At 44.7% G+C, this 20,753-nt stretch overlaps 35 non-coding genes across 35 annotated transcripts; all 35 read left to right on the plus strand.

Moving 5' to 3' along the window:
* The first annotated feature begins 175 nt into the window (after window positions 1-175).
* On the plus strand, window positions 176-339 carry LOC125380519. The gene has a single exon (XR_007221168.1). It is a non-coding gene; the product is annotated as a U1 spliceosomal RNA (small nuclear RNA).
* Window positions 340-783: 444 nt separating this feature from the next.
* LOC125380520 lies at window positions 784-947 on the plus strand. Its single transcript, XR_007221169.1, has one exon. It is a non-coding gene; the product is annotated as a U1 spliceosomal RNA (small nuclear RNA).
* Window positions 948-1,377: 430 nt separating this feature from the next.
* On the plus strand, window positions 1,378-1,541 carry LOC125380521. Its single transcript, XR_007221170.1, has one exon. It is a non-coding gene; the product is annotated as a U1 spliceosomal RNA (small nuclear RNA).
* A 433-nt stretch (window positions 1,542-1,974) lies between these two features.
* On the plus strand, window positions 1,975-2,138 carry LOC125380523. Its single transcript, XR_007221171.1, has one exon. It is a non-coding gene; the product is annotated as a U1 spliceosomal RNA (small nuclear RNA).
* Window positions 2,139-2,571: 433 nt separating this feature from the next.
* Window positions 2,572-2,735, plus strand: LOC125380524. The gene has a single exon (XR_007221172.1). It is a non-coding gene; the product is annotated as a U1 spliceosomal RNA (small nuclear RNA).
* Window positions 2,736-3,165: 430 nt separating this feature from the next.
* On the plus strand, window positions 3,166-3,329 carry LOC125380525. The gene has a single exon (XR_007221173.1). It is a non-coding gene; the product is annotated as a U1 spliceosomal RNA (small nuclear RNA).
* A 430-nt stretch (window positions 3,330-3,759) lies between these two features.
* LOC125380527 lies at window positions 3,760-3,923 on the plus strand. Its single transcript, XR_007221175.1, has one exon. It is a non-coding gene; the product is annotated as a U1 spliceosomal RNA (small nuclear RNA).
* A 430-nt stretch (window positions 3,924-4,353) lies between these two features.
* LOC125380528 lies at window positions 4,354-4,517 on the plus strand. The gene has a single exon (XR_007221176.1). It is a non-coding gene; the product is annotated as a U1 spliceosomal RNA (small nuclear RNA).
* Window positions 4,518-4,945: 428 nt separating this feature from the next.
* LOC125380529 lies at window positions 4,946-5,109 on the plus strand. The gene has a single exon (XR_007221177.1). It is a non-coding gene; the product is annotated as a U1 spliceosomal RNA (small nuclear RNA).
* Window positions 5,110-5,539: 430 nt separating this feature from the next.
* LOC125380530 lies at window positions 5,540-5,703 on the plus strand. Its single transcript, XR_007221178.1, has one exon. It is a non-coding gene; the product is annotated as a U1 spliceosomal RNA (small nuclear RNA).
* A 430-nt stretch (window positions 5,704-6,133) lies between these two features.
* Window positions 6,134-6,297, plus strand: LOC125380531. Its single transcript, XR_007221179.1, has one exon. It is a non-coding gene; the product is annotated as a U1 spliceosomal RNA (small nuclear RNA).
* A 433-nt stretch (window positions 6,298-6,730) lies between these two features.
* LOC125380532 lies at window positions 6,731-6,894 on the plus strand. Its single transcript, XR_007221180.1, has one exon. It is a non-coding gene; the product is annotated as a U1 spliceosomal RNA (small nuclear RNA).
* A 433-nt stretch (window positions 6,895-7,327) lies between these two features.
* Window positions 7,328-7,491, plus strand: LOC125380533. Its single transcript, XR_007221181.1, has one exon. It is a non-coding gene; the product is annotated as a U1 spliceosomal RNA (small nuclear RNA).
* A 430-nt stretch (window positions 7,492-7,921) lies between these two features.
* On the plus strand, window positions 7,922-8,085 carry LOC125380534. Its single transcript, XR_007221182.1, has one exon. It is a non-coding gene; the product is annotated as a U1 spliceosomal RNA (small nuclear RNA).
* A 433-nt stretch (window positions 8,086-8,518) lies between these two features.
* On the plus strand, window positions 8,519-8,682 carry LOC125380535. Its single transcript, XR_007221183.1, has one exon. It is a non-coding gene; the product is annotated as a U1 spliceosomal RNA (small nuclear RNA).
* Window positions 8,683-9,115: 433 nt separating this feature from the next.
* LOC125380536 lies at window positions 9,116-9,279 on the plus strand. The gene has a single exon (XR_007221184.1). It is a non-coding gene; the product is annotated as a U1 spliceosomal RNA (small nuclear RNA).
* Window positions 9,280-9,708: 429 nt separating this feature from the next.
* Window positions 9,709-9,872, plus strand: LOC125380538. The gene has a single exon (XR_007221186.1). It is a non-coding gene; the product is annotated as a U1 spliceosomal RNA (small nuclear RNA).
* A 436-nt stretch (window positions 9,873-10,308) lies between these two features.
* LOC125380539 lies at window positions 10,309-10,472 on the plus strand. Its single transcript, XR_007221187.1, has one exon. It is a non-coding gene; the product is annotated as a U1 spliceosomal RNA (small nuclear RNA).
* A 433-nt stretch (window positions 10,473-10,905) lies between these two features.
* On the plus strand, window positions 10,906-11,069 carry LOC125380540. Its single transcript, XR_007221188.1, has one exon. It is a non-coding gene; the product is annotated as a U1 spliceosomal RNA (small nuclear RNA).
* Window positions 11,070-11,504: 435 nt separating this feature from the next.
* On the plus strand, window positions 11,505-11,668 carry LOC125380541. Its single transcript, XR_007221189.1, has one exon. It is a non-coding gene; the product is annotated as a U1 spliceosomal RNA (small nuclear RNA).
* Window positions 11,669-12,104: 436 nt separating this feature from the next.
* LOC125380542 lies at window positions 12,105-12,268 on the plus strand. Its single transcript, XR_007221190.1, has one exon. It is a non-coding gene; the product is annotated as a U1 spliceosomal RNA (small nuclear RNA).
* A 433-nt stretch (window positions 12,269-12,701) lies between these two features.
* Window positions 12,702-12,865, plus strand: LOC125380543. Its single transcript, XR_007221191.1, has one exon. It is a non-coding gene; the product is annotated as a U1 spliceosomal RNA (small nuclear RNA).
* Window positions 12,866-13,303: 438 nt separating this feature from the next.
* LOC125380544 lies at window positions 13,304-13,467 on the plus strand. The gene has a single exon (XR_007221192.1). It is a non-coding gene; the product is annotated as a U1 spliceosomal RNA (small nuclear RNA).
* A 433-nt stretch (window positions 13,468-13,900) lies between these two features.
* Window positions 13,901-14,064, plus strand: LOC125380545. The gene has a single exon (XR_007221193.1). It is a non-coding gene; the product is annotated as a U1 spliceosomal RNA (small nuclear RNA).
* A 436-nt stretch (window positions 14,065-14,500) lies between these two features.
* On the plus strand, window positions 14,501-14,664 carry LOC125380546. Its single transcript, XR_007221194.1, has one exon. It is a non-coding gene; the product is annotated as a U1 spliceosomal RNA (small nuclear RNA).
* Window positions 14,665-15,100: 436 nt separating this feature from the next.
* LOC125380547 lies at window positions 15,101-15,264 on the plus strand. The gene has a single exon (XR_007221195.1). It is a non-coding gene; the product is annotated as a U1 spliceosomal RNA (small nuclear RNA).
* A 436-nt stretch (window positions 15,265-15,700) lies between these two features.
* LOC125380549 lies at window positions 15,701-15,864 on the plus strand. Its single transcript, XR_007221197.1, has one exon. It is a non-coding gene; the product is annotated as a U1 spliceosomal RNA (small nuclear RNA).
* Window positions 15,865-16,297: 433 nt separating this feature from the next.
* LOC125380550 lies at window positions 16,298-16,461 on the plus strand. Its single transcript, XR_007221198.1, has one exon. It is a non-coding gene; the product is annotated as a U1 spliceosomal RNA (small nuclear RNA).
* A 465-nt stretch (window positions 16,462-16,926) lies between these two features.
* Window positions 16,927-17,090, plus strand: LOC125380551. Its single transcript, XR_007221199.1, has one exon. It is a non-coding gene; the product is annotated as a U1 spliceosomal RNA (small nuclear RNA).
* Window positions 17,091-17,523: 433 nt separating this feature from the next.
* Window positions 17,524-17,687, plus strand: LOC125380552. The gene has a single exon (XR_007221200.1). It is a non-coding gene; the product is annotated as a U1 spliceosomal RNA (small nuclear RNA).
* Window positions 17,688-18,120: 433 nt separating this feature from the next.
* LOC125380553 lies at window positions 18,121-18,284 on the plus strand. Its single transcript, XR_007221201.1, has one exon. It is a non-coding gene; the product is annotated as a U1 spliceosomal RNA (small nuclear RNA).
* A 430-nt stretch (window positions 18,285-18,714) lies between these two features.
* LOC125380555 lies at window positions 18,715-18,878 on the plus strand. The gene has a single exon (XR_007221203.1). It is a non-coding gene; the product is annotated as a U1 spliceosomal RNA (small nuclear RNA).
* Window positions 18,879-19,311: 433 nt separating this feature from the next.
* Window positions 19,312-19,475, plus strand: LOC125380556. Its single transcript, XR_007221204.1, has one exon. It is a non-coding gene; the product is annotated as a U1 spliceosomal RNA (small nuclear RNA).
* Window positions 19,476-19,908: 433 nt separating this feature from the next.
* Window positions 19,909-20,072, plus strand: LOC125380557. Its single transcript, XR_007221205.1, has one exon. It is a non-coding gene; the product is annotated as a U1 spliceosomal RNA (small nuclear RNA).
* A 404-nt stretch (window positions 20,073-20,476) lies between these two features.
* On the plus strand, window positions 20,477-20,640 carry LOC125380558. Its single transcript, XR_007221206.1, has one exon. It is a non-coding gene; the product is annotated as a U1 spliceosomal RNA (small nuclear RNA).
* Window positions 20,641-20,753: the final 113 nt, after the last annotated feature.

Genomic DNA, 20,753 nt, shown 5'->3' on the forward strand with positions numbered 1-20,753 from the left:
GTTCTTCCTACCAATAATCTTTGCATAAAGCGAACGGGTGAATGTAGTGCCATGTACAGGGAAGTATAAAAATGTTTGAACTGAAATGGAATATATGTGAAGTTTTGCTTACAAGACACCTGAATGAGGTGATGTGTATGTTTGTAGTGATGGTTAGGAAGCTGCAGTTTCAGGCATACTTACCTGGCACAGGCTTAACAGTGATCCGCAAGGCTGTGGGCCCGGGGCGAGACCTTTCCATTGCACATCGGCTTGGTTGACCCCTGCGATCATCCCAAATGTGGACGACTCGGGTGCGCAATTTATAAGTGTGGGGGACTGCGTTCGCGCTCTCCCCTGGAAAAAACAATCAAAAATAGAAATGCCTTTTTTTCATTCTGTTTGTCTATCATGACATGTTCAGTTGTTGTTGTTGTTGTTGTTGTTGTTGTTGTTGTTGATGATGATGTGTTTATTTTGCTGAGTAGCTCCCAAGGAGAAAGATAGGACCCGGAAGGAAACTTGGGTGTTGACATGGAAGTTACCTCCCCTGGGTACCTGGCGCAAGGTGCATGTCTATGCAGCCTAAAATGCAAATAAAGCCATTTCCGTCTCGTTCTTCCTACCAATAATCTTTGCATAAAGCGAACGGGTGAATGTAGTGCCATGTACAGGGAAGTATAAAAATGTTTGAACTGAAATGGAATATATGTGAAGTTTTATATGTGAAGTTTTGCTTACAAGACACCTGAATGAGGTGATGTGTATGTTTGTAGTGATGGTTAGGAAGCTGCAGTTTCAGGCATACTTACCTGGCACAGGCTTAACAGTGATCCGCAAGGCTGTGGGCCCGGGGCGAGACCTTTCCATTGCACATCGGCTTGGTTGACCCCTGCGATCATCCCAAATGTGGACGACTCGGGTGCGCAATTTATAAGTGTGGGGGACTGCGTTCGCGCTCTCCCCTGGAAAAAACAATCAAAAATAGAAATGCCTTTTTTTCATTCTGTTTGTCTATCATGACATGTTCAGTTGTTGTTGTTGTTGTTGTTGTTGTTGTTGTTGTTGATGATGATGTGTTTATTTTGCTGAGTAGCTCCCAAGGAGAAAGATAGGACCCGGAAGGAAACTTGGGTGTTGACATGGAAGTTACCTCCCCTGGGTACCTGGCGCAAGGTGCATGTCTATGCAGCCTAAAATGCAAATAAAGCCATTTCCGTCTCGTTCTTCCTACCAATAATCTTTGCATAAAGCGAACGGGTGAATGTAGTGCCATGTACAGGGAAGTATAAAAATGTTTGAACTGAAATGGAATATATGTGAAGTTTTGCTTACAAGACACCTGAATGAGGTGATGTGTATGTTTGTAGTGATGGTTAGGAAGCTGCAGTTTCAGGCATACTTACCTGGCACAGGCTTAACAGTGATCCGCAAGGCTGTGGGCCCGGGGCGAGACCTTTCCATTGCACATCGGCTTGGTTGACCCCTGCGATCATCCCAAATGTGGACGACTCGGGTGCGCAATTTATAAGTGTGGGGGACTGCGTTCGCGCTCTCCCCTGGAAAAAACAATCAAAAATAGAAATGCCTTTTTTTCATTCTGTTTGTCTATCATGACATGTTCAGTTGTTGTTGTTGTTGTTGTTGTTGTTGTTGTTGTTGTTGATGATGATGTGTTTATTTTGCTGAGTAGCTCCCAAGGAGAAAGATAGGACCCGGAAGGAAACTTGGGTGTTGACATGGAAGTTACCTCCCCTGGGTACCTGGCGCAAGGTGCATGTCTATGCAGCCTAAAATGCAAATAAAGCCATTTCCGTCTCGTTCTTCCTACCAATAATCTTTGCATAAAGCGAACGGGTGAATGTAGTGCCATGTACAGGGAAGTATAAAAATGTTTGAACTGAAATGGAATATATGTGAAGTTTTGCTTACAAGACACCTGAATGAGGTGATGTGTATGTTTGTAGTGATGGTTAGGAAGCTGCAGTTTCAGGCATACTTACCTGGCACAGGCTTAACAGTGATCCGCAAGGCTGTGGGCCCGGGGCGAGACCTTTCCATTGCACATCGGCTTGGTTGACCCCTGCGATCATCCCAAATGTGGACGACTCGGGTGCGCAATTTATAAGTGTGGGGGACTGCGTTCGCGCTCTCCCCTGGAAAAAACAATCAAAAATAGAAATGCCTTTTTTTCATTCTGTTTGTCTATCATGACATGTTCAGTTGTTGTTGTTGTTGTTGTTGTTGTTGTTGTTGTTGTTGATGATGATGTGTTTATTTTGCTGAGTAGCTCCCAAGGAGAAAGATAGGACCCGGAAGGAAACTTGGGTGTTGACATGGAAGTTACCTCCCCTGGGTACCTGGCGCAAGGTGCATGTCTATGCAGCCTAAAATGCAAATAAAGCCATTTCCGTCTCGTTCTTCCTACCAATAATCTTTGCATAAAGCGAACGGGTGAATGTAGTGCCATGTACAGGGAAGTATAAAAATGTTTGAACTGAAATGGAATATATGTGAAGTTTTGCTTACAAGACACCTGAATGAGGTGATGTGTATGTTTGTAGTGATGGTTAGGAAGCTGCAGTTTCAGGCATACTTACCTGGCACAGGCTTAACAGTGATCCGCAAGGCTGTGGGCCCGGGGCGAGACCTTTCCATTGCACATCGGCTTGGTTGACCCCTGCGATCATCCCAAATGTGGACGACTCGGGTGCGCAATTTATAAGTGTGGGGGACTGCGTTCGCGCTCTCCCCTGGAAAAAACAATCAAAAATAGAAATGCCTTTTTTTCATTCTGTTTGTCTATCATGACATGTTCAGTTGTTGTTGTTGTTGTTGTTGTTGTTGTTGTTGTTGATGATGATGTGTTTATTTTGCTGAGTAGCTCCCAAGGAGAAAGATAGGACCCGGAAGGAAACTTGGGTGTTGACATGGAAGTTACCTCCCCTGGGTACCTGGCGCAAGGTGCATGTCTATGCAGCCTAAAATGCAAATAAAGCCATTTCCGTCTCGTTCTTCCTACCAATAATCTTTGCATAAAGCGAACGGGTGAATGTAGTGCCATGTACAGGGAAGTATAAAAATGTTTGAACTGAAATGGAATATATGTGAAGTTTTGCTTACAAGACACCTGAATGAGGTGATGTGTATGTTTGTAGTGATGGTTAGGAAGCTGCAGTTTCAGGCATACTTACCTGGCACAGGCTTAACAGTGATCCGCAAGGCTGTGGGCCCGGGGCGAGACCTTTCCATTGCACATCGGCTTGGTTGACCCCTGCGATCATCCCAAATGTGGACGACTCGGGTGCGCAATTTATAAGTGTGGGGGACTGCGTTCGCGCTCTCCCCTGGAAAAAACAATCAAAAATAGAAATGCCTTTTTTTCATTCTGTTTGTCTATCATGACATGTTCAGTTGTTGTTGTTGTTGTTGTTGTTGTTGTTGTTGTTGATGATGATGTGTTTATTTTGCTGAGTAGCTCCCAAGGAGAAAGATAGGACCCGGAAGGAAACTTGGGTGTTGACATGGAAGTTACCTCCCCTGGGTACCTGGCGCAAGGTGCATGTCTATGCAGCCTAAAATGCAAATAAAGCCATTTCCGTCTCGTTCTTCCTACCAATAATCTTTGCATAAAGCGAACGGGTGAATGTAGTGCCATGTACAGGGAAGTATAAAAATGTTTGAACTGAAATGGAATATATGTGAAGTTTTGCTTACAAGACACCTGAATGAGGTGATGTGTATGTTTGTAGTGATGGTTAGGAAGCTGCAGTTTCAGGCATACTTACCTGGCACAGGCTTAACAGTGATCCGCAAGGCTGTGGGCCCGGGGCGAGACCTTTCCATTGCACATCGGCTTGGTTGACCCCTGCGATCATCCCAAATGTGGACGACTCGGGTGCGCAATTTATAAGTGTGGGGGACTGCGTTCGCGCTCTCCCCTGGAAAAAACAATCAAAAATAGAAATGCCTTTTTTTCATTCTGTTTGTCTATCATGACATGTTCAGTTGTTGTTGTTGTTGTTGTTGTTGTTGTTGTTGTTGATGATGATGTGTTTATTTTGCTGAGTAGCTCCCAAGGAGAAAGATAGGACCCGGAAGGAAACTTGGGTGTTGACATGGAAGTTACCTCCCCTGGGTACCTGGCGCAAGGTGCATGTCTATGCAGCCTAAAATGCAAATAAAGCCATTTCCGTCTCGTTCTTCCTACCAATAATCTTTGCATAAAGCGAACGGGTGAATGTAGTGCCATGTACAGGGAAGTATAAAAATGTTTGAACTGAAATGGAATATATGTGAAGTTTTGCTTACAAGACACCTGAATGAGGTGATGTGTATGTTTGTAGTGATGGTTAGGAAGCTGCAGTTTCAGGCATACTTACCTGGCACAGGCTTAACAGTGATCCGCAAGGCTGTGGGCCCGGGGCGAGACCTTTCCATTGCACATCGGCTTGGTTGACCCCTGCGATCATCCCAAATGTGGACGACTCGGGTGCGCAATTTATAAGTGTGGGGGACTGCGTTCGCGCTCTCCCCTGGAAAAAACAATCAAAAATAGAAATGCCTTTTTTTCATTCTGTTTGTCTATCATGACATGTTCAGTTGTTGTTGTTGTTGTTGTTGTTGTTGTTGTTGTTGATGATGTGTGTTATTTTGCTGAGTAGCTCCCAAGGAGAAAGATAGGACCCGGAAGGAAACTTGGGTGTTGACATGGAAGTTACCTCCCCTGGGTACCTGGCGCAAGGTGCATGTCTATGCAGCCTAAAATGCAAATAAAGCCATTTCCGTCTCGTTCTTCCTACCAATAATCTTTGCATAAAGCGAACGGGTGAATGTAGTGCCATGTACAGGGAAGTATAAAAATGTTTGAACTGAAATGGAATATATGTGAAGTTTTGCTTACAAGACACCTGAATGAGGTGATGTGTATGTTTGTAGTGATGGTTAGGAAGCTGCAGTTTCAGGCATACTTACCTGGCACAGGCTTAACAGTGATCCGCAAGGCTGTGGGCCCGGGGCGAGACCTTTCCATTGCACATCGGCTTGGTTGACCCCTGCGATCATCCCAAATGTGGACGACTCGGGTGCGCAATTTATAAGTGTGGGGGACTGCGTTCGCGCTCTCCCCTGGAAAAAACAATCAAAAATAGAAATGCCTTTTTTTCATTCTGTTTGTCTATCATGACATGTTCAGTTGTTGTTGTTGTTGTTGTTGTTGTTGTTGTTGTTGATGATGATGTGTTTATTTTGCTGAGTAGCTCCCAAGGAGAAAGATAGGACCCGGAAGGAAACTTGGGTGTTGACATGGAAGTTACCTCCCCTGGGTACCTGGCGCAAGGTGCATGTCTATGCAGCCTAAAATGCAAATAAAGCCATTTCCGTCTCGTTCTTCCTACCAATAATCTTTGCATAAAGCGAACGGGTGAATGTAGTGCCATGTACAGGGAAGTATAAAAATGTTTGAACTGAAATGGAATATATGTGAAGTTTTGCTTACAAGACACCTGAATGAGGTGATGTGTATGTTTGTAGTGATGGTTAGGAAGCTGCAGTTTCAGGCATACTTACCTGGCACAGGCTTAACAGTGATCCGCAAGGCTGTGGGCCCGGGGCGAGACCTTTCCATTGCACATCGGCTTGGTTGACCCCTGCGATCATCCCAAATGTGGACGACTCGGGTGCGCAATTTATAAGTGTGGGGGACTGCGTTCGCGCTCTCCCCTGGAAAAAACAATCAAAAATAGAAATGCCTTTTTTTCATTCTGTTTGTCTATCATGACATGTTCAGTTGTTGTTGTTGTTGTTGTTGTTGTTGTTGTTGTTGATGATGATGTGTTTATTTTGCTGAGTAGCTCCCAAGGAGAAAGATAGGACCCGGAAGGAAACTTGGGTGTTGACATGGAAGTTACCTCCCCTGGGTACCTGGCGCAAGGTGCATGTCTATGCAGCCTAAAATGCAAATAAAGCCATTTCCGTCTCGTTCTTCCTACCAATAATCTTTGCATAAAGCGAACGGGTGAATGTAGTGCCATGTACAGGGAAGTATAAAAATGTTTGAACTGAAATGGAATATATGTGAAGTTTTGCTTACAAGACACCTGAATGAGGTGATGTGTATGTTTGTAGTGATGGTTAGGAAGCTGCAGTTTCAGGCATACTTACCTGGCACAGGCTTAACAGTGATCCGCAAGGCTGTGGGCCCGGGGCGAGACCTTTCCATTGCACATCGGCTTGGTTGACCCCTGCGATCATCCCAAATGTGGACGACTCGGGTGCGCAATTTATAAGTGTGGGGGACTGCGTTCGCGCTCTCCCCTGGAAAAAACAATCAAAAATAGAAATGCCTTTTTTTCATTCTGTTTGTCTATCATGACATGTTCAGTTGTTGTTGTTGTTGTTGTTGTTGTTGTTGTTGTTGTTGATGATGATGTGTTTATTTTGCTGAGTAGCTCCCAAGGAGAAAGATAGGACCCGGAAGGAAACTTGGGTGTTGACATGGAAGTTACCTCCCCTGGGTACCTGGCGCAAGGTGCATGTCTATGCAGCCTAAAATGCAAATAAAGCCATTTCCGTCTCGTTCTTCCTACCAATAATCTTTGCATAAAGCGAACGGGTGAATGTAGTGCCATGTACAGGGAAGTATAAAAATGTTTGAACTGAAATGGAATATATGTGAAGTTTTGCTTACAAGACACCTGAATGAGGTGATGTGTATGTTTGTAGTGATGGTTAGGAAGCTGCAGTTTCAGGCATACTTACCTGGCACAGGCTTAACAGTGATCCGCAAGGCTGTGGGCCCGGGGCGAGACCTTTCCATTGCACATCGGCTTGGTTGACCCCTGCGATCATCCCAAATGTGGACGACTCGGGTGCGCAATTTATAAGTGTGGGGGACTGCGTTCGCGCTCTCCCCTGGAAAAAACAATCAAAAATAGAAATGCCTTTTTTTCATTCTGTTTGTCTATCATGACATGTTCAGTTGTTGTTGTTGTTGTTGTTGTTGTTGTTGTTGTTGTTGATGATGTTGTGTTTATTTTGCTGAGTAGCTCCCAAGGAGAAAGATAGGACCCGGAAGGAAACTTGGGTGTTGACATGGAAGTTACCTCCCCTGGGTACCTGGCGCAAGGTGCATGTCTATGCAGCCTAAAATGCAAATAAAGCCATTTCCGTCTCGTTCTTCCTACCAATAATCTTTGCATAAAGCGAACGGGTGAATGTAGTGCCATGTACAGGGAAGTATAAAAATGTTTGAACTGAAATGGAATATATGTGAAGTTTTGCTTACAAGACACCTGAATGAGGTGATGTGTATGTTTGTAGTGATGGTTAGGAAGCTGCAGTTTCAGGCATACTTACCTGGCACAGGCTTAACAGTGATCCGCAAGGCTGTGGGCCCGGGGCGAGACCTTTCCATTGCACATCGGCTTGGTTGACCCCTGCGATCATCCCAAATGTGGACGACTCGGGTGCGCAATTTATAAGTGTGGGGGACTGCGTTCGCGCTCTCCCCTGGAAAAAACAATCAAAAATAGAAATGCCTTTTTTTCATTCTGTTTGTCTATCATGACATGTTCAGTTGTTGTTGTTGTTGTTGTTGTTGTTGTTGTTGTTGATGATGATGTGTTTATTTTGCTGAGTAGCTCCCAAGGAGAAAGATAGGACCCGGAAGGAAACTTGGGTGTTGACATGGAAGTTACCTCCCCTGGGTACCTGGCGCAAGGTGCATGTCTATGCAGCCTAAAATGCAAATAAAGCCATTTCCGTCTCGTTCTTCCTACCAATAATCTTTGCATAAAGCGAACGGGTGAATGTAGTGCCATGTACAGGGAAGTATAAAAATGTTTGAACTGAAATGGAATATATGTGAAGTTTTGCTTACAAGACACCTGAATGAGGTGATGTGTATGTTTGTAGTGATGGTTAGGAAGCTGCAGTTTCAGGCATACTTACCTGGCACAGGCTTAACAGTGATCCGCAAGGCTGTGGGCCCGGGGCGAGACCTTTCCATTGCACATCGGCTTGGTTGACCCCTGCGATCATCCCAAATGTGGACGACTCGGGTGCGCAATTTATAAGTGTGGGGGACTGCGTTCGCGCTCTCCCCTGGAAAAAACAATCAAAAATAGAAATGCCTTTTTTTCATTCTGTTTGTCTATCATGACATGTTCAGTTGTTGTTGTTGTTGTTGTTGTTGTTGTTGTTGTTGTTGATGATGATGTGTTTATTTTGCTGAGTAGCTCCCAAGGAGAAAGATAGGACCCGGAAGGAAACTTGGGTGTTGACATGGAAGTTACCTCCCCTGGGTACCTGGCGCAAGGTGCATGTCTATGCAGCCTAAAATGCAAATAAAGCCATTTCCGTCTCGTTCTTCCTACCAATAATCTTTGCATAAAGCGAACGGGTGAATGTAGTGCCATGTACAGGGAAGTATAAAAATGTTTGAACTGAAATGGAATATATGTGAAGTTTTGCTTACAAGACACCTGAATGAGGTGATGTGTATGTTTGTAGTGATGGTTAGGAAGCTGCAGTTTCAGGCATACTTACCTGGCACAGGCTTAACAGTGATCCGCAAGGCTGTGGGCCCGGGGCGAGACCTTTCCATTGCACATCGGCTTGGTTGACCCCTGCGATCATCCCAAATGTGGACGACTCGGGTGCGCAATTTATAAGTGTGGGGGACTGCGTTCGCGCTCTCCCCTGGAAAAAACAATCAAAAATAGAAATGCCTTTTTTTCATTCTGTTTGTCTATCATGACATGTTCAGTTGTTGTTGTTGTTGTTGTTGTTGTTGTTGTTGTTGTTGATGATGATGTGTTTATTTTGCTGAGTAGCTCCCAAGGAGAAAGATAGGACCCGGAAGGAAACTTGGGTGTTGACATGGAAGTTACCTCCCCTGGGTACCTGGCGCAAGGTGCATGTCTATGCAGCCTAAAATGCAAATAAAGCCATTTCCGTCTCGTTCTTCCTACCAATAATCTTTGCATAAAGCGAACGGGTGAATGTAGTGCCATGTACAGGGAAGTATAAAAATGTTTGAACTGAAATGGAATATATGTGAAGTTTTGCTTACAAGACACCTGAATGAGGTGATGTGTATGTTTGTAGTGATGGTTAGGAAGCTGCAGTTTCAGGCATACTTACCTGGCACAGGCTTAACAGTGATCCGCAAGGCTGTGGGCCCGGGGCGAGACCTTTCCATTGCACATCGGCTTGGTTGACCCCTGCGATCATCCCAAATGTGGACGACTCGGGTGCGCAATTTATAAGTGTGGGGGACTGCGTTCGCGCTCTCCCCTGGAAAAAACAATCAAAAATAGAAATGCCTTTTTTTCATTCTGTTTGTCTATCATGACATGTTCAGTTGTTGTTGTTGTTGTTGTTGTTGTTGTTGTTGTTGATGTGATGTGTTTATTTTGCTGAGTAGCTCCCAAGGAGAAAGATAGGACCCGGAAGGAAACTTGGGTGTTGACATGGAAGTTACCTCCCCTGGGTACCTGGCGCAAGGTGCATGTCTATGCAGCCTAAAATGCAAATAAAGCCATTTCCGTCTCGTTCTTCCTACCAATAATCTTTGCATAAAGCGAACGGGTGAATGTAGTGCCATGTACAGGGAAGTATAAAAATGTTTGAACTGAAATGGAATATATGTGAAGTTTTGCTTACAAGACACCTGAATGAGGTGATGTGTATGTTTGTAGTGATGGTTAGGAAGCTGCAGTTTCAGGCATACTTACCTGGCACAGGCTTAACAGTGATCCGCAAGGCTGTGGGCCCGGGGCGAGACCTTTCCATTGCACATCGGCTTGGTTGACCCCTGCGATCATCCCAAATGTGGACGACTCGGGTGCGCAATTTATAAGTGTGGGGGACTGCGTTCGCGCTCTCCCCTGGAAAAAACAATCAAAAATAGAAATGCCTTTTTTTCATTCTGTTTGTCTATCATGACATGTTCAGTTGTTGTTGTTGTTGTTGTTGTTGTTGTTGTTGTTGTTGTTGATGATGATGTGTTTATTTTGCTGAGTAGCTCCCAAGGAGAAAGATAGGACCCGGAAGGAAACTTGGGTGTTGACATGGAAGTTACCTCCCCTGGGTACCTGGCGCAAGGTGCATGTCTATGCAGCCTAAAATGCAAATAAAGCCATTTCCGTCTCGTTCTTCCTACCAATAATCTTTGCATAAAGCGAACGGGTGAATGTAGTGCCATGTACAGGGAAGTATAAAAATGTTTGAACTGAAATGGAATATATGTGAAGTTTTGCTTACAAGACACCTGAATGAGGTGATGTGTATGTTTGTAGTGATGGTTAGGAAGCTGCAGTTTCAGGCATACTTACCTGGCACAGGCTTAACAGTGATCCGCAAGGCTGTGGGCCCGGGGCGAGACCTTTCCATTGCACATCGGCTTGGTTGACCCCTGCGATCATCCCAAATGTGGACGACTCGGGTGCGCAATTTATAAGTGTGGGGGACTGCGTTCGCGCTCTCCCCTGGAAAAAACAATCAAAAATAGAAATGCCTTTTTTTCATTCTGTTTGTCTATCATGACATGTTCAGTTGTTGTTGTTGTTGTTGTTGTTGTTGTTGTTGTTGTTGATGATGATGTGTTTATTTTGCTGAGTAGCTCCCAAGGAGAAAGATAGGACCCGGAAGGAAACTTGGGTGTTGACATGGAAGTTACCTCCCCTGGGTACCTGGCGCAAGGTGCATGTCTATGCAGCCTAAAATGCAAATAAAGCCATTTCCGTCTCGTTCTTCCTACCAATAATCTTTGCATAAAGCGAACGGGTGAATGTAGTGCCATGTACAGGGAAGTATAAAAATGTTTGAACTGAAATGGAATATATGTGAAGTTTTGCTTACAAGACACCTGAATGAGGTGATGTGTATGTTTGTAGTGATGGTTAGGAAGCTGCAGTTTCAGGCATACTTACCTGGCACAGGCTTAACAGTGATCCGCAAGGCTGTGGGCCCGGGGCGAGACCTTTCCATTGCACATCGGCTTGGTTGACCCCTGCGATCATCCCAAATGTGGACGACTCGGGTGCGCAATTTATAAGTGTGGGGGACTGCGTTCGCGCTCTCCCCTGGAAAAAACAATCAAAAATAGAAATGCCTTTTTTTCATTCTGTTTGTCTATCATGACATGTTCAGTTGTTGTTGTTGTTGTTGTTGTTGTTGTTGTTGTTGTTGTTATGATGATGTGTTTATTTTGCTGAGTAGCTCCCAAGGAGAAAGATAGGACCCGGAAGGAAACTTGGGTGTTGACATGGAAGTTACCTCCCCTGGGTACCTGGCGCAAGGTGCATGTCTATGCAGCCTAAAATGCAAATAAAGCCATTTCCGTCTCGTTCTTCCTACCAATAATCTTTGCATAAAGCGAACGGGTGAATGTAGTGCCATGTACAGGGAAGTATAAAAATGTTTGAACTGAAATGGAATATATGTGAAGTTTTGCTTACAAGACACCTGAATGAGGTGATGTGTATGTTTGTAGTGATGGTTAGGAAGCTGCAGTTTCAGGCATACTTACCTGGCACAGGCTTAACAGTGATCCGCAAGGCTGTGGGCCCGGGGCGAGACCTTTCCATTGCACATCGGCTTGGTTGACCCCTGCGATCATCCCAAATGTGGACGACTCGGGTGCGCAATTTATAAGTGTGGGGGACTGCGTTCGCGCTCTCCCCTGGAAAAAACAATCAAAAATAGAAATGCCTTTTTTTCATTCTGTTTGTCTATCATGACATGTTCAGTTGTTGTTGTTGTTGTTGTTGTTGTTGTTGTTGTTGTTGTTGATGATGATGTGTTTATTTTGCTGAGTAGCTCCCAAGGAGAAAGATAGGACCCGGAAGGAAACTTGGGTGTTGACATGGAAGTTACCTCCCCTGGGTACCTGGCGCAAGGTGCATGTCTATGCAGCCTAAAATGCAAATAAAGCCATTTCCGTCTCGTTCTTCCTACCAATAATCTTTGCATAAAGCGAACGGGTGAATGTAGTGCCATGTACAGGGAAGTATAAAAATGTTTGAACTGAAATGGAATATATGTGAAGTTTTGCTTACAAGACACCTGAATGAGGTGATGTGTATGTTTGTAGTGATGGTTAGGAAGCTGCAGTTTCAGGCATACTTACCTGGCACAGGCTTAACAGTGATCCGCAAGGCTGTGGGCCCGGGGCGAGACCTTTCCATTGCACATCGGCTTGGTTGACCCCTGCGATCATCCCAAATGTGGACGACTCGGGTGCGCAATTTATAAGTGTGGGGGACTGCGTTCGCGCTCTCCCCTGGAAAAAACAATCAAAAATAGAAATGCCTTTTTTTCATTCTGTTTGTCTATCATGACATGTTCAGTTGTTGTTGTTGTTGTTGTTGTTGTTGTTGTTGTTGTTGATGATGATGTGTTTATTTTGCTGAGTAGCTCCCAAGGAGAAAGATAGGACCCGGAAGGAAACTTGGGTGTTGACATGGAAGTTACCTCCCCTGGGTACCTGGCGCAAGGTGCATGTCTATGCAGCCTAAAATGCAAATAAAGCCATTTCCGTCTCGTTCTTCCTACCAATAATCTTTGCATAAAGCGAACGGGTGAATGTAGTGCCATGTACAGGGAAGTATAAAAATGTTTGAACTGAAATGGAATATATGTGAAGTTTTGCTTACAAGACACCTGAATGAGGTGATGTGTATGTTTGTAGTGATGGTTAGGAAGCTGCAGTTTCAGGCATACTTACCTGGCACAGGCTTAACAGTGATCCGCAAGGCTGTGGGCCCGGGGCGAGACCTTTCCATTGCACATCGGCTTGGTTGACCCCTGCGATCATCCCAAATGTGGACGACTCGGGTGCGCAATTTATAAGTGTGGGGGACTGCGTTCGCGCTCTCCCCTGGAAAAAACAATCAAAAATAGAAATGCCTTTTTTTCATTCTGTTTGTCTATCATGACATGTTCAGTTGTTGTTGTTGTTGTTGTTGTTGTTGTTGTTGTTGTTGTTGTGATGATGATGTGTTTATTTTGCTGAGTAGCTCCCAAGGAGAAAGATAGGACCCGGAAGGAAACTTGGGTGTTGACATGGAAGTTACCTCCCCTGGGTACCTGGCGCAAGGTGCATGTCTATGCAGCCTAAAATGCAAATAAAGCCATTTCCGTCTCGTTCTTCCTACCAATAATCTTTGCATAAAGCGAACGGGTGAATGTAGTGCCATGTACAGGGAAGTATAAAAATGTTTGAACTGAAATGGAATATATGTGAAGTTTTGCTTACAAGACACCTGAATGAGGTGATGTGTATGTTTGTAGTGATGGTTAGGAAGCTGCAGTTTCAGGCATACTTACCTGGCACAGGCTTAACAGTGATCCGCAAGGCTGTGGGCCCGGGGCGAGACCTTTCCATTGCACATCGGCTTGGTTGACCCCTGCGATCATCCCAAATGTGGACGACTCGGGTGCGCAATTTATAAGTGTGGGGGACTGCGTTCGCGCTCTCCCCTGGAAAAAACAATCAAAAATAGAAATGCCTTTTTTTCATTCTGTTTGTCTATCATGACATGTTCAGTTGTTGTTGTTGTTGTTGTTGTTGTTGTTGTTGTTGTTGATGATGATGTGTTTATTTTGCTGAGTAGCTCCCAAGGAGAAAGATAGGACCCGGAAGGAAACTTGGGTGTTGACATGGAAGTTACCTCCCCTGGGTACCTGGCGCAAGGTGCATGTCTATGCAGCCTAAAATGCAAATAAAGCCATTTCCGTCTCGTTCTTCCTACCAATAATCTTTGCATAAAGCGAACGGGTGAATGTAGTGCCATGTACAGGGAAGTATAAAAATGTTTGAACTGAAATGGAATATATGTGAAGTTTTGCTTACAAGACACCTGAATGAGGTGATGTGTATGTTTGTAGTGATGGTTAGGAAGCTGCAGTTTCAGGCATACTTACCTGGCACAGGCTTAACAGTGATCCGCAAGGCTGTGGGCCCGGGGCGAGACCTTTCCATTGCACATCGGCTTGGTTGACCCCTGCGATCATCCCAAATGTGGACGACTCGGGTGCGCAATTTATAAGTGTGGGGGACTGCGTTCGCGCTCTCCCCTGGAAAAAACAATCAAAAATAGAAATGCCTTTTTTTCATTCTGTTTGTCTATCATGACATGTTCAGTTGTTGTTGTTGTTGTTGTTGTTGTTGTTGTTGTTGTTGTTGATGATGATGTGTTTATTTTGCTGAGTAGCTCCCAAGGAGAAAGATAGGACCCGGAAGGAAACTTGGGTGTTGACATGGAAGTTACCTCCCCTGGGTACCTGGCGCAAGGTGCATGTCTATGCAGCCTAAAATGCAAATAAAGCCATTTCCGTCTCGTTCTTCCTACCAATAATCTTTGCATAAAGCGAACGGGTGAATGTAGTGCCATGTACAGGGAAGTATAAAAATGTTTGAACTGAAATGGAATATATGTGAAGTTTTGCTTACAAGACACCTGAATGAGGTGATGTGTATGTTTGTAGTGATGGTTAGGAAGCTGCAGTTTCAGGCATACTTACCTGGCACAGGCTTAACAGTGATCCGCAAGGCTGTGGGCCCGGGGCGAGACCTTTCCATTGCACATCGGCTTGGTTGACCCCTGCGATCATCCCAAATGTGGACGACTCGGGTGCGCAATTTATAAGTGTGGGGGACTGCGTTCGCGCTCTCCCCTGGAAAAAACAATCAAAAATAGAAATGCCTTTTTTTCATTCTGTTTGTCTATCATGACATGTTCAGTTGTTGTTGTTGTTGTTGTTGTTGTTGTTGTTGTTGTTGTTGATGATGATGTGTTTATTTTGCTGAGTAGCTCCCAAGGAGAAAGATAGGACCCGGAAGGAAACTTGGGTGTTGACATGGAAGTTACCTCCCCTGGGTACCTGGCGCAAGGTGCATGTCTATGCAGCCTAAAATGCAAATAAAGCCATTTCCGTCTCGTTCTTCCTACCAATAATCTTTGCATAAAGCGAACGGGTGAATGTAGTGCCATGTACAGGGAAGTATAAAAATGTTTGAACTGAAATGGAATATATGTGAAGTTTTGCTTACAAGACACCTGAATGAGGTGATGTGTATGTTTGTAGTGATGGTTAGGAAGCTGCAGTTTCAGGCATACTTACCTGGCACAGGCTTAACAGTGATCCGCAAGGCTGTGGGCCCGGGGCGAGACCTTTCCATTGCACATCGGCTTGGTTGACCCCTGCGATCATCCCAAATGTGGACGACTCGGGTGCGCAATTTATAAGTGTGGGGGACTGCGTTCGCGCTCTCCCCTGGAAAAAACAATCAAAAATAGAAATGCCTTTTTTTCATTCTGTTTGTCTATCATGACATGTTCAGTTGTTGTTGTTGTTGTTGTTGTTGTTGTTGTTGTTGTTGTTGATGATGATGTGTTTATTTTGCTGAGTAGCTCCCAAGGAGAAAGATAGGACCCGGAAGGAAACTTGGGTGTTGACATGGAAGTTACCTCCCCTGGGTACCTGGCGCAAGGTGCATGTCTATGCAGCCTAAAATGCAAATAAAGCCATTTCCGTCTCGTTCTTCCTACCAATAATCTTTGCATAAAGCGAACGGGTGAATGTAGTGCCATGTACAGGGAAGTATAAAAATGTTTGAACTGAAATGGAATATATGTGAAGTTTTGCTTACAAGACACCTGAATGAGGTGATGTGTATGTTTGTAGTGATGGTTAGGAAGCTGCAGTTTCAGGCATACTTACCTGGCACAGGCTTAACAGTGATCCGCAAGGCTGTGGGCCCGGGGCGAGACCTTTCCATTGCACATCGGCTTGGTTGACCCCTGCGATCATCCCAAATGTGGACGACTCGGGTGCGCAATTTATAAGTGTGGGGGACTGCGTTCGCGCTCTCCCCTGGAAAAAACAATCAAAAATAGAAATGCCTTTTTTTCATTCTGTTTGTCTATCATGACATGTTCAGTTGTTGTTGTTGTTGTTGTTGTTGTTGTTGTTGTTGTTGATGATGATGTGTTTATTTTGCTGAGTAGCTCCCAAGGAGAAAGATAGGACCCGGAAGGAAACTTGGGTGTTGACATGGAAGTTACCTCCCCTGGGTACCTGGCGCAAGGTGCATGTCTATGCAGCCTAAAATGCAAATAAAGCCATTTCCGTCTCGTTCTTCCTACCAATAATCTTTGCATAAAGCGAACGGGTGAATGTAGTGCCATGTACAGGGAAGTATAAAAATGTTTGAACTGAAATGGAATATATGTGAAGTTTTGCTTACAAGACACCTGAATGAGGTGATGTGTATGTTTGTAGTGATGGTTAGGAAGCTGCAGTTTCAGGCATACTTACCTGGCACAGGCTTAACAGTGATCCGCAAGGCTGTGGGCCCGGGGCGAGACCTTTCCATTGCACATCGGCTTGGTTGACCCCTGCGATCATCCCAAATGTGGACGACTCGGGTGCGCAATTTATAAGTGTGGGGGACTGCGTTCGCGCTCTCCCCTGGAAAAAACAATCAAAAATAGAAATGCCTTTTTTTCATTCTGTTTGTCTATCATGACATGTTCAGTTGTTGTTGTTGTTGTTGTTGTTGTTGTTGTTGTTGTTGTTGATGATGATGTGTTTATTTTGCTGAGTAGCTCCCAAGGAGAAAGATAGGACCCGGAAGGAAACTTGGGTGTTGACATGGAAGTTACCTCCCCTGGGTACCTGGCGCAAGGTGCATGTCTATGCAGCCTAAAATGCAAATAAAGCCATTTCGCAGCCTAAAATGCAAATAAAGCCATTTCCGTCTCGTTCTTCCTACCAATAATCTTTGCATAAAGCGAACGGGTGAATGTAGTGCCATGTACAGGGAAGTATAAAAATGTTTGAACTGAAATGGAATATATGTGAAGTTTTGCTTACAAGACACCTGAATGAGGTGATGTGTATGTTTGTAGTGATGGTTAGGAAGCTGCAGTTTCAGGCATACTTACCTGGCACAGGCTTAACAGTGATCCGCAAGGCTGTGGGCCCGGGGCGAGACCTTTCCATTGCACATCGGCTTGGTTGACCCCTGCGATCATCCCAAATGTGGACGACTCGGGTGCGCAATTTATAAGTGTGGGGGACTGCGTTCGCGCTCTCCCCTGGAAAAAACAATCAAAAATAGAAATGCCTTTTTTTCATTCTGTTTGTCTATCATGACATGTTCAGTTGTTGTTGTTGTTGTTGTTGTTGTTGTTGTTGTTGTTGATGATGATGTGTTTATTTTGCTGAGTAGCTCCCAAGGAGAAAGATAGGACCCGGAAGGAAACTTGGGTGTTGACATGGAAGTTACCTCCCCTGGGTACCTGGCGCAAGGTGCATGTCTATGCAGCCTAAAATGCAAATAAAGCCATTTCCGTCTCGTTCTTCCTACCAATAATCTTTGCATAAAGCGAACGGGTGAATGTAGTGCCATGTACAGGGAAGTATAAAAATGTTTGAACTGAAATGGAATATATGTGAAGTTTTGCTTACAAGACACCTGAATGAGGTGATGTGTATGTTTGTAGTGATGGTTAGGAAGCTGCAGTTTCAGGCATACTTACCTGGCACAGGCTTAACAGTGATCCGCAAGGCTGTGGGCCCGGGGCGAGACCTTTCCATTGCACATCGGCTTGGTTGACCCCTGCGATCATCCCAAATGTGGACGACTCGGGTGCGCAATTTATAAGTGTGGGGGACTGCGTTCGCGCTCTCCCCTGGAAAAAACAATCAAAAATAGAAATGCCTTTTTTTCATTCTGTTTGTCTATCATGACATGTTCAGTTGTTGTTGTTGTTGTTGTTGTTGTTGTTGTTGTTGTTGATGATGATGTGTTTATTTTGCTGAGTAGCTCCCAAGGAGAAAGATAGGACCCGGAAGGAAACTTGGGTGTTGACATGGAAGTTACCTCCCCTGGGTACCTGGCGCAAGGTGCATGTCTATGCAGCCTAAAATGCAAATAAAGCCATTTCCGTCTCGTTCTTCCTACCAATAATCTTTGCATAAAGCGAACGGGTGAATGTAGTGCCATGTACAGGGAAGTATAAAAATGTTTGAACTGAAATGGAATATATGTGAAGTTTTGCTTACAAGACACCTGAATGAGGTGATGTGTATGTTTGTAGTGATGGTTAGGAAGCTGCAGTTTCAGGCATACTTACCTGGCACAGGCTTAACAGTGATCCGCAAGGCTGTGGGCCCGGGGCGAGACCTTTCCATTGCACATCGGCTTGGTTGACCCCTGCGATCATCCCAAATGTGGACGACTCGGGTGCGCAATTTATAAGTGTGGGGGACTGCGTTCGCGCTCTCCCCTGGAAAAAACAATCAAAAATAGAAATGCCTTTTTTTCATTCTGTTTGTCTATCATGACATGTTCAGTTGTTGTTGTTGTTGTTGTTGTTGTTGTTGTTGTTGTTGTATGATGTGTGATTTTGCTGAGTAGCTCCCAAGGAGAAAGATAGGACCCGGAAGGAAACTTGGGTGTTGACATGGAAGTTACCTCCCCTGGGTACCTGGCGCAAGGTGCATGTCTATGCAGCCTAAAATGCAAATAAAGCCATTTCCGTCTCGTTCTTCCTACCAATAATCTTTGCATAAAGCGAACGGGTGAATGTAGTGCCATGTACAGGGAAGTATAAAAATGTTTGAACTGAAATGGAATATATGTGAAGTTTTGCTTACAAGACACCTGAATGAGGTGATGTGTATGTTTGTAGTGATGGTTAGGAAGCTGCAGTTTCAGGCATACTTACCTGGCACAGGCTTAACAGTGATCCGCAAGGCTGTGGGCCCGGGGCGAGACCTTTCCATTGCACATCGGCTTGGTTGACCCCTGCGATCATCCCAAATGTGGACGACTCGGGTGCGCAATTTATAAGTGTGGGGGACTGCGTTCGCGCTCTCCCCTGGAAAAAACAATCAAAAATAGAAATGCCTTTTTTTCATTCTGTTTGTCTATCATGACATGTTCAGTTGTTGTTGTTGTTGTTGTTGTTGTTGTTGTTGTTGTTGATGATGATGTGTTTATTTTGCTGAGTAGCTCCCAAGGAGAAAGATAGGACCCGGAAGGAAACTTGGGTGTTGACATGGAAGTTACCTCCCCTGGGTACCTGGCGCAAGGTGCATGTCTATGCAGCCTAAAATGCAAATAAAGCCATTTCCGTCTCGTTCTTCCTACCAATAATCTTTGCATAAAGCGAACGGGTGAATGTAGTGCCATGTACAGGGAAGTATAAAAATGTTTGAACTGAAATGGAATATATGTGAAGTTTTGCTTACAAGACACCTGAATGAGGTGATGTGTATGTTTGTAGTGATGGTTAGGAAGCTGCAGTTTCAGGCATACTTACCTGGCACAGGCTTAACAGTGATCCGCAAGGCTGTGGGCCCGGGGCGAGACCTTTCCATTGCACATCGGCTTGGTTGACCCCTGCGATCATCCCAAATGTGGACGACTCGGGTGCGCAATTTATAAGTGTGGGGGACTGCGTTCGCGCTCTCCCCTGGAAAAAACAATCAAAAATAGAAATGCCTTTTTTTCATTCTGTTTGTCTATCATGACATGTTCAGTTGTTGTTGTTGTTGTTGTTGTTGTTGTTGTTGTTGTTGATGATGATGTGTTTATTTTGCTGAGTAGCTCCCAAGGAGAAAGATAGGACCCGGAAGGAAACTTGGGTGTTGACATGGAAGTTACCTCCCCTGGGTACCTGGCGCAAGGTGCATGTCTATGCAGCCTAAAATGCAAATAAAGCCATTTCCGTCTCGTTCTTCCTACCAATAATCTTTGCATAAAGCGAACGGGTGAATGTAGTGCCATGTACAGGGAAGTATAAAAATGTTTGAACTGAAATGGAATATATGTGAAGTTTTGCTTACAAGACACCTGAATGAGGTGATGTGTATGTTTGTAGTGATGGTTAGGAAGCTGCAGTTTCAGGCATACTTACCTGGCACAGGCTTAACAGTGATCCGCAAGGCTGTGGGCCCGGGGCGAGACCTTTCCATTGCACATCGGCTTGGTTGACCCCTGCGATCATCCCAAATGTGGACGACTCGGGTGCGCAATTTATAAGTGTGGGGGACTGCGTTCGCGCTCTCCCCTGGAAAAAACAATCAAAAATAGAAATGCCTTTTTTTCATTCTGTTTGTCTATCATGACATGTTCAGTTGTTGTTGTTGTTGTTGTTGTTGTTGTTGTTGTTGTTGTCCCAAGGAGAAAGATAGGACCCGGAAGGAAACTTGGGTGTTGACATGGAAGTTACCTCCCCTGGGTACCTGGCGCAAGGTGCATGTCTATGCAGCCTAAAATGCAAATAAAGCCATTTCCGTCTCGTTCTTCCTACCAATAATCTTTGCATAAAGCGAACGGGTGAATGTAGTGCCATGTACAGGGAAGTATAAAAATGTTTGAACTGAAATGGAATATATGTGAAGTTTTGCTTACAAGACACCTGAATGAGGTGATGTGTATGTTTGTAGTGATGGTTAGGAAGCTGCAGTTTCAGGCATACTTACCTGGCACAGGCTTAACAGTGATCCGCAAGGCTGTGGGCCCGGGGCGAGACCTTTCCATTGCACATCGGCTTGGTTGACCCCTGCGATCATCCCAAATGTGGACGACTCGGGTGCGCAATTTATAAGTGTGGGGGACTGCGTTCGCGCTCTCCCCTGGAAAAAACAATCAAAAATAGAAATGCCTTTTTTTCATTCTGTTTGTCTATCATGACATGTTCAGTTGTTGTTGTTGTTGTTGTTGTTGTTGTTGTTGTTGTTGATGATGATGT

Source organism: Haliotis rufescens, unplaced genomic scaffold (assembly GCF_023055435.1).
Source record: "Haliotis rufescens isolate VD_foot unplaced genomic scaffold, xgHalRufe1.0.p SCAF_156, whole genome shotgun sequence".
Lineage (NCBI taxonomy): Eukaryota > Metazoa > Mollusca > Gastropoda > Lepetellida > Haliotidae > Haliotis > Haliotis rufescens.